This window comes from Rutidosis leptorrhynchoides, chromosome 3 (assembly GCF_046630445.1).
Source record: "Rutidosis leptorrhynchoides isolate AG116_Rl617_1_P2 chromosome 3, CSIRO_AGI_Rlap_v1, whole genome shotgun sequence".
In the NCBI taxonomy this organism is placed as follows: domain Eukaryota; kingdom Viridiplantae; phylum Streptophyta; class Magnoliopsida; order Asterales; family Asteraceae; genus Rutidosis; species Rutidosis leptorrhynchoides.
In genome coordinates, this window is record NC_092335.1 from 20,191,725 (window position 1) to 20,210,077 (window position 18,353).

At 32.7% G+C, this 18,353-nt stretch overlaps 1 non-coding gene across 1 annotated transcript; it reads right to left on the reverse strand.

Moving 5' to 3' along the window:
- Positions 1-1,681: 1,681 nt before the first annotated feature.
- On the reverse strand, positions 1,682-1,788 carry LOC139903583 (small nucleolar RNA R71). The gene has a single exon (XR_011778393.1). It is a non-coding gene; the product is annotated as a small nucleolar RNA R71 (small nucleolar RNA).
- Positions 1,789-18,353: the final 16,565 nt, after the last annotated feature.

Sequence of the window (18,353 nt, forward strand, 5' to 3'; positions counted from 1 at the left end):
TAGTCTTAAAATATAAGTTTTTTTATATATATAAATATTTTTTATAAATCAAATTTAAAAAAAAATAATAAATAAATAAAATAGAAAACTGGGCCGAAGCTGTTCGAAGCCCGAAGCAAATCTGGAATATTGGGCCATGCGATCGCATGACCCATCTAGCTAAAACTCATGCGGTCGCATGAGGTACACTGACAGCAGATACCTAGGACATTAATTACGCGTAGGGTTTTTATATAATATATTTACTATTAATTAGGGTTTTAATTTAATAATAATTAGTTTTAGTTTTAATAAATTTTGTTTTAATTAAGTTTTTATATTTATAGTTTAATACTTTTATAAAATATAATATAAAAATAATATTTTTATAAAATTTGTATTTTTATCATTTTAGTTATAATTTGTATTTTTATTCGTTTATTTCGTAATATTTATCATTCGTAATTAGTTTTAGTTTTTGCCGTAGTTATTTTATATTTCTAGATTTTTTAGGTTTTGCCGTAAAATCACTTAAGTGCTTTTTCTTTAGAATTAAGATTTAGGCGCTTTAGAATTTTGCGACGCAGTTTTTAGATTTTAGTGCCTAATAAAGTAATTGCCGTTTTGGATATAGAATTCCTTTTAAGCTTTAATACCTTTAGACGCAAATTTTAGTTTTTAGTTTTTAGACTTTTAAGTTTCGACATTTTTCTTTCTTATTTTTATTTTTCGACGCGCTTCTTTTTCTTTCTCATTTCTACGCTCTAATTTTTAGGACCTAGAATTTTCTTTATTTTCTTTAAATTTCGACGAAAAAATATTTTAAGCAATTAAATTGATAGACATCCAAATTTTCTGGTTCGTAGTAATAGTTGGATTTGTTAGTGGCGAGTTGTGGGCTTCCGATTTAAAGGGTCCTGGCTACCTGCTGCATCTTTTGGCTATTCGAAACGTGGGCAAAATCAGAAAAGTCTATTACTTTGATAACTTATATAATTTTTATATTTATAACTAATAGGATATTCAGTAAATGCACCGAGCAAAACGTTCACCACCTTTCGTACGTTCACCACCAGTAACTCGATCAAGACATCTAGCCAATATTGTTGCCGTTGATTTTTCTTTAGAATCATCATCTAGTCGAACAAGTTCTCCAATTCAAAATTCCGACAATCCATCTTTTGAACCCGATTTCACAACTGAGAACCCGGAGGATATTCAAGGACAATTCTAAGATCCTGAACCACTAATCATTCCTCCTGAACCACAAACCGTTAAATCAGAATCGTCTAGTGATTCAGATTCAACAAATTCAAAAATGGAAGTAACAGAACCTCAAAGCATGGAAGACCGAATGAGAGTCATACGCACGGGCCAAGGACATGCCATTACGCAGCCAGATGTTAGAGCATCAGATTTTGAAATCAGAGGACAAATCCTACACATGATTACTAATCAATGCCAATTCGGTGGTACAGCAAAAGAAGATCCAAACGAACATCTTCGAACTTTTAATAGGATTTGTAATCTATTTAAAATCCGAGAAGTTGAGGATGAAACTATTTATCTTATGCTGTTCCCCTAGACTTTAAAGGGAGAAGCCAAAGATTGGTTAGAATCGTTACCTGAAGGAGCGATTGACTCATGGGATGTTTTAATTGAGAAATTTCTTCAAAGATTCTTTCCGGCATCTAAAGCCGTGAGACTTCAAGGAGAAATTGCCACGTTCATGCAAATGCCAAATGAAACGTTATATGAGGCATGGACAAGATTCGGAAGGATGTTGAGAGGATGTCCTCAACACGGTTTATATACTTTTCAAATAGTGCAAATCTTCTATAAAGGCGTTGACATCGCCACACGAAAAGACATCGACACAGCAGCTGGTGGTTCCATTATGAAGAAAACCGCAACCGAAGCTCACAAGATCATTGATAACACAGCATCCCACTCTCATGAGTGGCATCAGGAAAAAGACATTTTTCATTCATCATAAGCGGCTAGAGCCGATTCTAGCCATAACTTTGATTCTGTTTCCGCAAAAATAGATGCTTTCGAGAGACGAATGGAAAAGATGACTAAAGACATTCACGCAATACGAATCAGTTGTGAGCAGTGCAGTGGACCACACTTAACGAAAGATTGTAATGTTGAGCAAACAATGGAACAACGTGAGAATGTTTCCTACATGAACCAAAGGCCGGGAAATAATTATCAACCGCCAAGGCCAAACTTCAATCGAAATCAAAACATTCTTTACAATCCAAATGGACCCAACAATAACTCGTATAACCAATAAGGTCCGAATAACCAACCAACTCAAAACAACAATTTCAATCAACAAAGACCTAGCTTGTATAAACCACCATAACAAACCGAAGAGAAAAAGTCAAATCTGGAAGAAGTGGTATTTAAGCTAGTTGAATCTCAAACACAATTTATTGAAACTCAAACCCAAACGAATGAGAGGTTTAATCAGTCATTTAGAACTCAACAAGCTTCGATTTTGAATCTAGAAAAACAAGTAGGTATTCTAGTTAACTTGATGAGTGAAAGGGAACAAGGAAAGCTACCGAGTAATGCTGAAGAAAATCCTCGGAATGAAAATGTTAACATGGTTTCAACAAATTCTTTGAAAAACCAGCACCAGAAGATGGGAAGGTTTTAAATGTGAGTAACGATGAAGAAGTTACACCACCACCACCACCTGAGTATGTAAAGCCAGTAGTGGCACCATACAAACCACCCATCTCGTTTCCAAGAAAAGGAGTTGAGTATGAGCAAGTAATAGGGACTAAAGTTTGTGATACCTTTGGAAAGAAGAAGAAGAAGAATAAGAAAGTTCAAGAAACAAAAACTGTAGAAGTAAACCCAGTGAAGACAGTTCCACCAAAACCTCCACCTAGAGTAGGTGATCCGGGTGAATTTATTGTTCCTTGTCTACTTAGTGATTATGTCATGTATGATGCACTAGCAGATTTAGGTGCGAGTGTGAGTGTTATGCCTCTTTCATTATATAAGAGATTAGGTGTAGGTGAGTTAACTCCAACGGATATGAGTGTTCGACTCTTTGATCAAACCATTAGGTATCCAGTTGGAATTGCTGACAACCTACCCGTTCACGTAGGTAATTTAACCTTTCTAGTCGAATTTATTGTCATTGACATAGAAGAGGACTCAAACGTTCCTCTAATTTTAGGTCGACCATTCTTTGCGTCCACCGAAGCGTTATTTGATGTAAGAAAGGGTAGAATGACACTTAGTAAAGGTGAGAAATCGATCACCTTTGTGATTCAAAAGTCTAAATCTCTACCAACCAAAACCGTTGAACCAGCAAAAACTATTGGTAAGAACCATGTTGTTTTACCAACTCCAACAGTAGTGCTTAACAATAATAAAATGCCTAAGTGTGGGGAAGATGAAGTAACACCTAATGATGACTTGATAACAAAGAACCTCGTTGTTGATACGAAATTAAATGACCCAGTTATTAACAGTTCAATGAAGAAACTTTTTAAACGGGTTTATGATGCTAGAAGTAAGGGGAACTCTAAGTTATGTAACCGGTTAGTATCCAATCTGTTACCTAAAGAAAAGGCGAAACTAGTTGAATTTGTGGATATTACGGAAGAAGCTGGTCACTGGCTTAAAGAAAAAGTCACAGATATGCAAGTTGATTATGGTCCAAGAGAAATTGACAATGAAGTTAATCACAATTTCGACACCACAACTACCTAAGTGTGGGGAGATTCAAATGTTCTAAAAAGAAATAATGATGTCTAGAGTTAATTGTTCTATTCTCGTGTAGTTCCGAGAATGGAATCCGATTGGTCTTTTCCACTAGCAGACACTAAAGAACTAGTTTTCTCCTCCCATTCTGATTTTTTTTTTGTTTTTTTAGGTTTTATATGAAATTAATATGCCTTTTAAATTTAAGTTTTGTGTGATTTTAAAAACAAAATTTACTTTATTTCATTAAGTTGAAAAAATGATTTCTAAAATTCGTCGTGAGTTGAACACTAGGTCTTGAACCGAAATTGCTTTACCCGAGGGCGGGACGACAAATTTTGTTATCATTATTTTTATTATTATTGATTTAAAGTATGCCAAAAAAATATTAGATTTTATAAATTTTTGAACGTGGGGTGATATACCCAACTTCAAAAATTATGTATATATATGATTGTAGTTTATCTTATGTACAAAACAGGGTAAAACATCGTACTTTCAAAGACTAACATTAAGTTCAGCAAAAGCTACTGATTTTGACGACAAGACGCAAAACAACAAATGTGATATAACAAATGAAGGAATGAACGATGAGGCGCGCCATCTATCATTCGACGAGCTTTTGTAATTACAAATTGGGTATTTTTAATCACTTTTCTACACTAATCACCCTCATGAATTTATAATTATAGTCTGATTTCTTGCAAATGAGGGCATTGCAAGATCTCAAGTGTGGGGAAGGGTTATAAATTCTCTCGGGTTTACACTTAGTTTAATTGCCAAATTTTGTGAAAATTTGAAAAATTTTCAATTAAATGAATTCAAAATCATGTTTATACATATTTATGAACGATAAAACTAGGTGATAATACCGAAATTATTGTTACCTTGGAAAGGACATAAATTGAGAAACAACTCAAAACGCTAGAATTCATTTAAAATGGAATAAAGTAGAATAAAAAGGCAAAGAAAGAAATAAATAAAAGCCAAGTGTGGGAAGAATTCACTAAGTTCTTTAAAACATATATCACATATTTTGTACAAGATTATTGCAGGTACTTTTGCTTTGAACGATACTAATCAGTTTTACCCGATTTACTGTAATACTTTTGAAAGAAAGATGGATCTACACGATGAATCAATTCCATCATTAAAAGGAAGTAAAGTCTTCCAAAAAAGACACGCGCTTCTTGATTTAGGTTAAGAAGTTGTCGTCCAGACCAGCTGTAGGTTGACGAAAAATCTAGAAAAGTCATCTCGAAAATCAGCAGGAAATCCATGGACCTCAGCATCAAACAGGGTCGCCAATTGGTCAGACTTATCCTAACCATGAGAGGATCTGTCTCGTAAAATGGGGAGGGCGCCGTGTAAATTAGCTTGATAAGACTAATGAATCAGACCCCCAGAAAGGATAATCTCCTTAAAGATTAAAAATCAGCTTTTAAGCCTGATATTACTCAATCCTTGAGATTGACCTTAAAGATTGAGAATTACAAACTCATGGAATTCAATGATATCTAAACTCGAGCTTGAACGATAAAATATTTTGATCAAAAATACAAACCAATTTGTTTTCTAAAAACCCATTTTCAATGCGTTCATTACCATTGAACGTAAAATCCTAGGAATTCACCTGGAATTCATTAGGTCACCTGAACCAAATCGGATGTCAACCGTAAGAACGGTGGTTGCATAGCATGGTCGAAGACAGGACCTTGTGCCAGACCAAAAAATTATAGGATGATCTTTACTATTGCTCCTACAAAGGATAGTACTAGCATCCGACACGATATAAGACCATAATCAAAAGCATGTCACGGGACATTGCCTTAACAGTTGCTTGTTCAACGCTTTCCTTTACAACCGGACGGTAGTTTCCCAAAAGGTAATATACGGAGCAAGTATACTGGACGTGTTGCTTTCCTAATACAAGGTTAGCAAGTGGGTAACACAAAACTGCAAGTGTTGAGCTAAAATTTTCAAATCTGAAACCCACAAAACACACAAAAATATTTTGTGACACCGGTGAAGGGTTATTCCGAAAAACTTATCTAGGGTAAAAGCTAGAATGAATTTTTAAAAGATCAAATGTTTTCATAAAGATCCAATTTCCTTAAGGATCTAAATTTTCATTGTCACGTGGGACTTTAAACCGCCTTTCAAATGTGCATTTTGCTTTGGAAACCGAAAGTAAATCGGCTATTTGATTGCAAGTGTCGTTGACCTGAACTCGAGGCAACTGTGGATGGTACACCCACCTTTAACCATGATTAAAGTGTGAAGAATAGAGAAGTGATTCGTGTGATTTAATTTCAAGTTCCGTATTACTTGAGGACAAGCAACGTTCAAGTGTGGGGATATTTGATATTGCTCTAAATGAACATATATTTAGGCGTAATATCCTTCCAATATGTGAAGTTTTCAGTTGCAAATGTTCTATTTTCAAATAATATTCGTTCAAATAAATAAATGCGATGACGAAGCACGAAGATTAAAGAATTAAAGAAAAAGTGCCACTAAAACTGGAAAAGGGTCCTTAAAGCCATAATGCACTCAAAAGGGTCCTAAAAAGTGAGTTAAAGACTCGCACGGATTTTGGAAGTTAAGGAAAATAATTTTTCGTGCAAATTACAAGTTGCGAAACATAAAGTAGAAGATATTAAAGCGTACAAAAAGACGTTCGAAAATCCGAAACCGGGGCATGAACCAACTATCAACGCGCGACGCAACGGAGCGAAAATTATGAGTCAACTATGCACAAGAATATAATATATATATATATATATATATATATATATAATTAATATAAATTATATATATATATATTATATTTATATTTAAATACGTCGATAAAGAAACAAACAAAAGCAATTGAACTGGATCCAGCTGGCCATGCGATCGCATGGCCAGGAAGAACAAAAGGCATGCGATCGCATGACCTCAAAACTCAGCTCACATCTATAAAAGGCCATCGAATTGGATGAGTTTATTTACACCTTTTTCAATCTTTCTTTCTCTCTATGTAATATATAACTATAATTATAATTTTAATTATAATTAAGATTAATAATAAATTATGGTTTAGTTGAGTTAATGTAAGAAATGTTTTACGGGTTTTAAGTCGGAACTCTGTCCGTGCAACGCTACGCGATTAATCACCACTGTAAGCTATGTTCTTCCTTTTTAAATTAATGTCTCGTAACTAAGTTATTATTATGCTTATTTGAGCAGAAGTAATCATGATGTTAGACTAAATATTAAGATGGGGTTATTGGATTTTGTACCATAATTTTGGTTTGGACAAAAGACCGGCACTTGTGAACGTTGGACTATGAACTATTAATAGATGGGGGGTATTGTCTAATCGAATGACAATTCTTTGGAGTCTGTCGAACCTATCTTCAAATTAGTTAATCTAATAATTTTTAAATGATCATGCATGTCCTATTTAGTGACGTTTATACGACATCTTTTACAAATCATTTAATTTAATCAATTGGATTGGGTAATTTATTATTCATTATGGCCAAGTCAATAAATTAACGTATCATGGACTAATTATAACAAGGGTGGATTATATTCAAGGATAATTGGTGTAATTGTTAACAAAGTATTAAAACCTTGGATTACATTCAGTCGATAACCTGGTGTAATTATTAAACAAAGTATTAAAACCTTGTTACAGTTCGAATCCCCAATTAGTTGGAATATTTGACTTCGGGTATAAGGTTAATTTGGCGATCATTTTATAATTATGACCGATGAACTATTATGGGCAAAAACCAGATAGGTATCAAATAAATCCAGGACAAAGGACAATTAACCCAGGATAATTAATTAAAATCAAAACGTCAAACATCATGGTTACGGAAGTTGAAATAAGCATAATTCTTTTATTGTATTTCTCATCGCACTTTTATTTACTATCATTTTATTTACTGCCATTTTATTTTCACACCTTTAAGTATCGTCATTTATCTTTACGCTTAAAATATAAAATCGACAAACCGGTCATTATACGGTAAACCCCCCTTTTATAATAATATTACTACCTATATATAATAATATATATTTTGTATAAATATAGTTCTATAAAAATATAGTACGTTTTCAAGTAGCTCCCTGTGGAACGAACCGGACTTACTAAAAACTACACTACTCTACGATTAGGTACACTGCCTATAGTGTTGTAGCAAGGTTTAGGTATATCCCATCCGTAAATTAATAAAACTTGTGTAATATTTCATCGTATTTCGTAGTAAACAATAATAGTATTTCGTACCCCACCAAGCTACATCATCAGTAAAAAAGGCTGACGGTAATTGGCGGATGTGTGTTGATTTTATAGACATTAATAAAGCGTGTCCTGAGGACAACTACCCTCTTCCGGAGATAGACTAGAAGGTTGAATTATTATCAGGTTTTCGGTACAAGTGTTTTCTAGACGCATACAAGGGTTTTCACCAAATCTTAATGGCTGCGGAAGATGAAGACAAAATTGCTTTTCATACGTCGCAAGGTATTTATTGTTATACGAAGATGCCCTTCGGATTAAAGAACGCAGGCGCGACCTATCAGGCGTAATTGACGCAGCCTTCAAGCACCAAATTGGTAGAAATCTTGAAGCATACGTCGATGACTTGGTAATTAAAAGTAACACCGAAGAAGAAATGCTCGCAGACATCCTGGAAACGTTTGCGTCTCTGCGCAGGATCAACATGAAGCTTAACCCGCTCAAATGTAGTTTTGGGGAAGAGGAAGGCAAGTTTCTAGGTCATGTGGTGACAGTGCGGGGAATCAAGGCAAATCCCAAAAAGATTGAAGCCATTGATAATTTGCCATCTCCGAAGATAAAGAAAGACGTGCAGAGTCTAACTGGGAAGCTTGCGGCAATCACGCTGTTTTTGTCGAAGGCCGCAGAGTGACAGTTGCCATTCTTCAATACTTTGAAGAATTGTTTAAAGAAAAAAGACTTCGTATGGACTCAGGAAGCAGAATCAGCCTTTCAGGAGATGAAGAAGGTGCTCGCAGAATTACCAACAATTCACACATATGATATGCCATTTTGAAGGTATTGAAACATACATTACAACTAAACACTTACTAATAACATTTCATGGCATTCAAAACATCAAAAGTTCGTTTTAAGTCTATCAAACCCTAACCAAAATTCACAAAAAATCAATAATCATGTGTTTGAAGTTTTCTTAATCAACCTACGCATCAAAACGAAGCTAGTGATACTAGTAACATAATTAAAACATGAACTTTAACAATTTAACAACATTAACTCATCCAAAATCAAAGATTAAGTACACCCATTTCCAAGTTCATGCTAGTTACTCCAAAACAACAAATCGAGCAAACAAAACATATATTCATGTTATACTTGAGCCATAGACACTAACTAACACCATTTCAAGTATATAAAATGAATTTAGAGAAATCTAGTGTTTTAGAAATGTTACCCAAATGTGGTGAAATTGGTATCAAGTTGTAGAGGATGAAGAGAGGATTCCAAATATGTAATTTGTTTTGATGTTTGATTGCTTGAATTGAAATAGATGATGAATCTTTGTAAAGATCAAAAAGATGTAAAAATTGGAAGTATTAGTTGAAAGAAAAATGGAAAAGAGAAAAAGAATGAAATGGGTGGAGGACGTGAATGGTTGACTAGTTGACCTAGTCAACTAGTTTGCCTCTAGCCAACTTTGGCCCCTCAAGTTTCAAAGCGGGTGCGGGAATTGACCAAACGAATATTTTAAAAACGCTAGAGTAACCAAGAGATGTTATAACCGAATAACGGAAATATTAAGAGCGTTAGTTAACGAAAGTTACGAATTTAGATAACGAAAATATTATCTAAAAAAAAAGACGGTGTTAAAATAAATTTAACGGAAAAACGCGGTATGTTACAAATGAATTTTTGATATGAAATAGATTATAGGAGTTAGATTTGGTATTCTTCAATACATAATTTACATATGTATATATAATACCAAAATCCCGTAAATTACGGAGAATCTTTGAAAAGATGTCAGTCAAAGTTCACAGTAATAGATATGCTAAGATAAGAATTCGTCTATACACTATTATGCAATAAATGCAGGAAAACGCGTCTAGACTTAGGAATGATAAGCAGGTAATTTCCAAATGATGATAAGTAGATGATTTCCGACTAGAAATGATAAGCAAAACTTTTGACATGCAGACACGGTCGAAGTCCAGACTCACTAATGCATCTTAACGACTATATGTTAGACACGCTAATGCAAGACCTGGTTCGCTAAGACCACCGCTCTGATACCACATGAGACGACCCGTCCCAATCCATCAGGACGAATACAATAACATATGATTACATCGCGAGGTATTTGACCTCTATATGATACATTTTACAAACATTGCATTCGTTTTTAAAAGACAAACTTTCATTTCATCGAAAGTTGACAGGTATGCATACCATTTCATAATATCCAAACTATAAATGACCTAATCTATCATTTACTTAATAATAATCTCTATTGGACTTCAACGACTCAAATGTAACACGGTTTGTAATATATGTCATGAATGACTCCAAGTAATATCTTTAAAATGAGCAAATGCACAGCGAAAGATTTCTTTCAAACCTGAGAATAAACATGCTTTAAAGTGTCAACCAAAAGGTTGGTGAGTTCATTAGTTTATCATAATCGATCATTTCCATAATTTTAATAGACCACAAGATTCTCATTATTAACATACACTCGCAAGTGTTTAAAAAATCATTCGTATGATGAACACCTGGTAACTGACATTAACTTTAATGCATATAGAATATCCCCAGCATACTCGCAAGTATGCTATAATTTTATAGGCAATCGCAATCACCTTATTAAGATCGAAGTACTAAAGCATCCGGAAGTTCGGATGGGGTTTGTCAGGCCCATAGATCTATCTATAGGATTCGCGTCAATTAGGGTGTCTGTTCCCTAATTTTTGGCTACCAAGTTTAAGAGGGGCATATTCGATTTCGATCATTCAACCATAGAATGTAGTTTTAATTACTTGTGTCTATTTCATAAAACATTTATAAAAGTAGCGCATGTATTCTCAGTCCCAAAAATATATATTGCAAAAGCATTTAAAAAGGGGGCAAATGAAACTCACAATACTGTATTTTGTAGTAAAAATACATATGACGATATTGAACAATGCAAGGTTGGCCTTGGATTCATGAACCTATATCATTTATATATCTATTAACACATATAATGGAAATCACATAATTTCATTTATTACTATATATTATTTATATATTTGTAATTATATAGAATTTATACTAAATTCCATTTAAAAACGTATACTTATATTATATCTTAAATTATGTGTTATATATATTTATTTTGTATATATATATATTTAAAATGATTCTAATAATACTAATAAGTACATAATGATACTAATAATAATATTAATAATAATAATAATAATAATAGTTTGTGTTATTTTGATAATAATAATAATCCTAATCATAATAATAGTAATGATACATATATTAGTAATAATGATAATGATAAAAATTATAATTTTTGTAACAATATCAATGATAATAATAATAATAATTTTGGTAATGAAATCTACCTTCCAGAGCCTTTCTAAAAAAAATATGTCCCGAACAGGGCTCGAACCCGAGACCTCTCGCTCCCTCATCAACACCGTTAACGATTCCTCCATTTTAGTTTTTCTGATTTATAATACAAACTCAAATACTTATCTATTACATGTTTCAACCCACTTCATTTTTTTCACCAAAATCTAAACAATCAAACAACTTCATTCTTAATAGTCAATCATCAAAATGGTTTTAGGACTTTTAAACAAGCATGAAACAAAAAATAAAAGTGTTCTTGTAATTAAAAAAATTAAAAAAAAAAACTGAAAAAGAACCTACTGCTGAAGCTTGTAGCTTCCTAAAAAAAAATGTTCTTCCATTTCGAATACGTTTTGGACAATTCTTACAACACGAATTTAGTTTCAAATCATTCCTAAAAACTATTGGAATCGTCAATTGAACTTGAAACATCAAAACGAGCTCTAATTTCTCGATGAACAAATTGGTTGACTTTTGACAAAATAACTTTGACTCGCAAATTCGAATTCGTTATTAAGAATTGGAACTTGAGATTTTACAGGAAGTTTTAGTAAATAATTCCTAACAACTCTGCATTTTTAGTTTTTGAAATTTGTTTCGAATTCAAGTTAGTGTATATCACTGTCAAGAACACATGAGCTCAAAAGTTGGTTTTGAATTTAAGACTGTTATAGATTATGATTACAACATGAATTGTGTTGCAAATCATTCATATAATCTTTATGGATCATCAAATTAACTGGAAACATCAAAACAAACTTGAATTTGATTCAAGAACACTTAGTTGTCTTTGAAAACCAAAACTTTGACTCTCAAATTAGAAATTAATAGAAAGAATTGAGGATTGAAAACTTACAGATAGTTTAGATAGACGATTCCTAACAAGACTGCATTATTACATTTTAAAAATTTGTTCTAGATCAAAATATGTTGAAAAAGATAAATGTACAGAGTGTCGAGCTTATTTTCTGGGTTTTTCAGTTTTATTCAATCACTGAATGCAATAGACAATATATAGCAAAGGATTTCTGTTTTGAATTGTGATTGAAGCAGACTCATAACAAACTCCGACAGATACAAAAATCATATACAGTATGGATGTGGATGTGAAACTGAATGGTACTAGTTCTTGATTCTTTTTTTTTCTTTTTTATATATATATAATTAAATTAATATTAATAATTGATAATATATTAATAATTATTATTATTATATCAACAATAATAATAAGTAATAATGATACAAAAATTCATAAAAATGATAATAATAATAATACTATTAGTGTTAATAATAATAAATTGTATTAGTTTCTAATAATTTGTACGTTGTCACCCGTCTTACGTCCCGGTTCCGGTTTCTCGAACGTATTTTCGTATGCTTAGAAAACTGGTACTTTATGTTTCGTGTAATGTACCTTTATACATAATAAGACTCAAATGAATGAAAAACCATTCCATTCAAAGTGCAACTTGAACATTCAAGTGTTTTGGTCATTTGCTTCTCTAAATCAAAGTTTCGTTATTTATCAAAGTATATTTAATAATATTCACTTAAATCCAAAACGTTTTATGACTAATTTGATATTATAATTTATCACTTTGTAAAATATAAATATATTTTCATTTAAAAATATAAACTTGTACATATCGTATATAATGGAAATATTTATGTAATCATATAATATTTAGTTTTTCAAAACTAATAATGTTTCAAAGTTTGTTCGTTTAGAAAATATTATAACACGTAACGTTTACATTTTAAAACTTAATCTGATTTATGCTTCAACATTTATTTTAATTTCCTCAAACTTTCTAAATAATATTTCTTAATATCAATCGAATTAAATAACCAAGCGTTACTATTGTTTACTTAATTAATTTTGAAATCATATATATTTAATATACTTAAACACGTTTTAAATACACGTTGCAAGTCATATATATATATATATATATATATATATATATATATATATATATATATATATATATATATATATATATCTAATAACCAATATTCCAACCTACATTATTTAAATAAAGTCATCTTAATAATCAAGTTCTATTATATTGACAAAACGTTTTCGCATGCTTGAAAATAGATCAATCAAGCCTTATGAAATTCAATTCTCCACTAAGTTCTGTCTAACTATCGTTATGTGATACTTTGTCCTTAATTGAAAATCACTTTACCAATATTTCCGAATATCGTTAAAAATAAACGATTTCTCAAATCAACGTGGACCTCACAACAGAGACTCGTAATCATGATTCAATGTATCTGATAATTCAATCATATGATATTATCTTTTAATTCCGTCAATAACTATATTGATCAAATATCGAAACAAACATGTTTATGTAAAGTATTATATATCTAATACCTTGTTAACGTTTTCAATTACCAAGTATATATTATATATACATATCAATGTACACATAAATGTTCGTGAATCGTCAGGCATGGTCAGAGGGTAATTGATTACATGAATATAGATTTCAAAACTTTCGAGACTCAACATTACAGATTTTGCTTATCATGTCGGAAACATATAAAGATTAAAGTTTAAATTTGATCGGAAATTTCCGGGTCATCACAGTACCTACCCGTTAAAGAAATTTCGTCCCGAAATTTGATCGAGGTCGTCATGGCTAACTATAAAAATGTTTTCATGACGAATATGAATTGATAAATGGAATTTTTATCATCATTGGGTAATATAGATAAAACAATTTGATTACGCGAAGAGTATAAGTGAAGCTATCGCAACATAGTGAAATGAGTAAATGTATATTCGTTTTAACCGATGACGTAGTTATGATTGGTTTCCGAGATTTATGGGATTTAAAGAAAATCTTCGTAATAGGATTTGGTTCTTTGACGATTAAGGAAACCAGGATCTCCTTTGATTAAATGCAATAATCTGTTTTGATTTTTCTGTCAGATTTTTCACTATAAATCTACCCCCTTCTTTTCCTTATCTTCCATATCTCACATCTTCTATTCTTTCTCCTCAATTCATACTTTAAAACATTTGTCAATGTGCTCCATCCCGTTTTGATCCTTGATATACTTCTAACCTCCATATCTATCATTCTTCTCTTTCATCTGCCACCGGAGGATTTTATTCACTTCTACTATTATCTTGGGGTTATAGTGCTATTAATTTTCCCGTGTCTTTACGTTGCAATACGTATTGATATACACGGTTTGTAATTTATGTGCTGTTGTCGAGCTTCATATCTTTCCTTATTTTTCGAAGTCCATGCTTCTGTTTCCTACAATCATTGTTATTCACAGCTAATGCCCTCTCCTATTTGCTGCGGTTTAAACCCCTCATTTACACTTCGAAACTTCATTCTTTTGTTTCCTCTTCTTGCCATTAAGCATCGCATGTAATAGTCCAGAATTCATAGGTATGAAGTTTTGGATAACCATAGTTAATGTTCTAAGAAGAAAATCGTAACGGCACGATCTTGATTTGGTAAATTGCCAGAATATCCGAAAAGATAGAACTATCAATAAGATATATTCTTACTATGTTTAGAGATTGGGTAGAATGTAAGAGTCGTGTAAATGGCACATGATGATGGTATGTTCTGTGAATCATCACATTCCATTATAAACTCAGCATGACTTACTGTAATATAATCACGTTGATCAAGTGTCATTATATTATACTAACTCATGCTTCAGTTCCCAACACTACTTCAAAACATTCATATTTTAAATTTAGATTTTTCAGAATTTAGAAACTAACACAGTTTCTTTTATGCAGATATTGCGAAGAGATAAATGGTTTCAGATAGGAATAGTTATGAAAATATCTTCAGAAATATCGAGGATATTTATAATGAAAGATACGATGATATCTTAGAATTTCTAACATCGATGGATGATGAAGAAGATTTGTCTGTGAAGGTTTAGAATAAGAAGTAATGTGTTCGCTAACTATTTCAGCAGACACTGAATCATTTGGATCCTTTGAAGGTAGATTTCGTCCTTGTGATTTGTCCACAGTCTCCTTCATGGTCTGCTCAATCCGTTTTTCAGTTCCAAACCTTCTCTTTTTCTCAGCTTTACCACCATACCATTCTTTATCATCAAACTTTTGACTGTTAATGTCGTTTACAGTTTTTGCTGCTTCATTAGCATTTCGAGATCTAGTTCACAGTTCAGGGTGTTTTTCAGAAACTTCACATTCAAAGTATTTAAGTCTAGGAGATAGATGTTATATGTATACATATACTTGTTAAAGTGAAAGTGTTGCGAGATTCGAGATTGATGATTGATGATTCCCGGTAGTTGGTATGGCAATTATTGTTACAGGATGTAGGTGAGTACATGATGGGGTTTCAATGGATAAGTATAGTGACTTTTCGGAGAGGCTTAAGTCGAAGGTTAATGAAGTTGTTGATAAGTTTACTGCTAATGTGGCGAGATATGAAAGGTTCCCCAGTAACAATGGTGAAGGAGTAATTGTTATAATAAGGTTTATTCGTATAAACAAATGAAGATGATTTGCTGGAGCTGTGACAAAACTGTCTATTTTGAAAATAGATTGGAGAGTTATTTTTGGTAATAAATGCCAAAGGGTTTGTCAAGGATACATGTTAAACTATGACTTTGGTTTCGAGAGTTTTTCAGGTACAAAACGACGGGTAAGATGTGGTTGGATCATCATGTCGATTATTCATTATTTGAAGTGTCTTCAGGAATTTCGAAGGGTTTGAACACAAATTGTAATTGTTAATATTCTTATGATGTTCTAGCACAGTTTTGAAGTCAAAGTATAGTTTTGAAAGATGTAGGAATCTAAGAGTGATGATTTCGGTTATATCTCGAGTTAAATTCTGAGATTTCAAAATCAGAATATGTAATTAGATTTGAATGAGTATGGTTATTTTGATTTCTGTAATGGAATGTATATTGTTGTGAAAGTAGGGAGTATAGTTGATGATTGTTGAATCAGAATCGAAGAATGTAACATACTAATTGCGAATCTAAATATCTCTCGGGTATTACCTACCCGTTAAAAAAAATTTCACAAGTAATGTTTTGTACCAGAGAATTTTATTACAATCTTTATGAAAACATAATATATTTTCTTCAGATGTAATACAGATTTGATGAGTTAAGTTCATTTGATCTTAGGCTGGAATTAGAATGAATAATCTCTAACATTAGAGATTACATAGTCTTCCCAAAGTATTTCACTACTGCGATTAATACTTCATTATTTATTCTTTTAGATATTTCCTTAGTGAATTATGCTGATGTTTATAGAACTCTTGCTAACTTCGCAAGATACGAATGTTGTTTTCCAATAAGTTTCGAGTACGTCGAAGATGAAAGTGTAAAATCAAACATGTTATTGAATGATACACTTGATTTATTATGAAACCGAATTCATTTAATTGAAACAGAGATTGTAGTTAATGATGGTTAGGTTGTTAACGAAGGATGTACATCATAGCATATTAATAATATGAATTTAACCGAGTAGTATATACCCTTTTTCAATTCATACTCAATAGCTTAGTACGAAAGATTTATATAGTTTCAGAATTCATATATATAAAATATATATATAAATTCTTCCGAAAGAATGAGTTATTATTTCATAACTCGTTGATACAATATACTCGTTGTTGATTAGTGATGATGTCCACGGCGATTCTTGAACTGGCGGAGCTCGTGATGCTATAGGTGCTGCTAGTGCTGATGATACTGACAACACTGACGGTGCTGGTGATGCTGAAGATATTGTTGGCGCCGGTGATACTAACGGTACTATTGTTGCTGCTGGTAAAACAAGTTTAGCTTGTAAATTTCGTTCCATTCTTTTCAGGGTTTTGATTCTTCTTTCTATCATCCCTGTCAACTTATCTGATTTATGGTTAAGGCTGAAATAGATAATCTCTAAGACTTTAGAGATTACATAATCACCGCAGAATGTTTCTTTGATGAAGTTATGAATCAATACTTCATCGTTTGTTGTTGTTGGTATTCCTTGGTATCTATGGTGCGTGTGATGTTGATATTCGAGGTACAGATTGTGATGTTGAGGTGTGTGATGCAGATGTGATTGTTGGTGGTGGTAATGATACTGTTGGTGTTGATGATGGTGGTACCGTTGATGCCGGTGATGCTGCTGGTGTTTAGGGTATTGAGGCTTGTGACATTGATGTTACTGGCAGTATTGATTATGCTGCTGGTGCTGCTGATGGTGTTTGTAATCCTTGGACCATGTGTTCCAAAGCCACTACTCGAGTGCGAAGTTCATTAACTTCTGCTAGTACACCGGGATGATTGGCGGTTGGAGCGAGCGGATGAATAAGATTCATAATATGGGCTAGTATGTAATCGTGACGAGGTACTCTAGAAATGAGAGAGAAAATGATGTTTCGAACAGGTTCGCCGGTAAGTGCTTCAGGTTCTTCACCAAGAGGTGATTGTGGTGGGTGGAAGGGATCACCTTCTTCTTGTCTCCAATGATTTAGTATATTACGAACCCATCCCAATTCATCCAGAATAGATGATGGCTAATCGGTTGATCCATTCCGGTCACACTGCTTTCAGAGCTCGAATGGAAATCCATATCGTCATAGCTGTCGAAATCTGAGGAATTCGAACTAGATGCGGAATCCATCTTGTATAATCGGGGAAATGATGTAGCGACCCGACAAAATCGTCATTGACGGCGCAGTTAACTTAGGTCCCGTTGCGTGGTCATAGTCCCTATATGAGACGCGTTTGACCAAAATTATGTCGCATTCATTTGAAACGTACAAGACTTACAAGGTTTAAATTTTCCAAACGGTTCAACAATAAGTTTAAGTTTACAAAAGTTATAAAGTATAAATGAAATAACTCGTGACATAATTAGTTTAAAATCACGGTTGCTATAAATAGCGTAAATATGTAAACATTTGTTTGAATCCAAAGGTGCTATCACTAGCGTATGCATGTATGTATGCTTGACTCCAAGCAAGTAATCAGAGTGTAT